At 53.7% G+C, this 389-nt stretch overlaps 1 protein-coding gene across 4 annotated transcripts in view; it reads right to left on the bottom strand.

The window, feature by feature from the left end:
* The window catches only part of RRBP1 (ribosome binding protein 1), a 65,099-nt gene that overhangs the window by 8,435 nt on the left and 56,275 nt on the right, over positions 1 to 389 (bottom strand). The gene's annotated exons all lie outside the window — the stretch shown is intronic.

The raw sequence follows: 389 nt of genomic DNA, 5'->3' as shown, positions 1-389 counted from the left end.
TTTCTGACCTCCCCTGTAGCCACGAGTTAGGAGCTACTGCTGGCTGGGAGTGACCGGACCCAGCAACCTTGGAGGGAGGGAGAAAGGGAAGACCAGTCCTCTCACAATGAAAAGCAGAAACCAACCCAGCGGGGATAAAAATTTGGTCGGGGTCTCATCTCTCCCAAAGTGTGACTCCATGCTGTGGCTATGCGTTCTAGGCCAGCACCCCCATCCATCCTCCTTGAGGCTCCCACTCAAAGCATGAAGAAGGAATGGAAGAAGGCCCAAAGGAGCTATAAAGTCAAATCTAGGACAGAAGCGTCTGCTGGGGACAGATCACATCCCTTCTCCACGCCTGGGGGGTGGCTGGGGTGGCTGCAGATTTCTAGCTAAAAGGTCTTTCTTTC

Source organism: Pteropus alecto, unplaced genomic scaffold (genome assembly GCF_000325575.1).
Source record: "Pteropus alecto unplaced genomic scaffold, ASM32557v1 scaffold45, whole genome shotgun sequence".
In the NCBI taxonomy this organism is placed as follows: domain Eukaryota; kingdom Metazoa; phylum Chordata; class Mammalia; order Chiroptera; family Pteropodidae; genus Pteropus; species Pteropus alecto.
The sequence above is the reverse complement of the archived record's forward strand: the minus strand, read 5'-3'. Positions and strand labels throughout refer to the sequence as shown.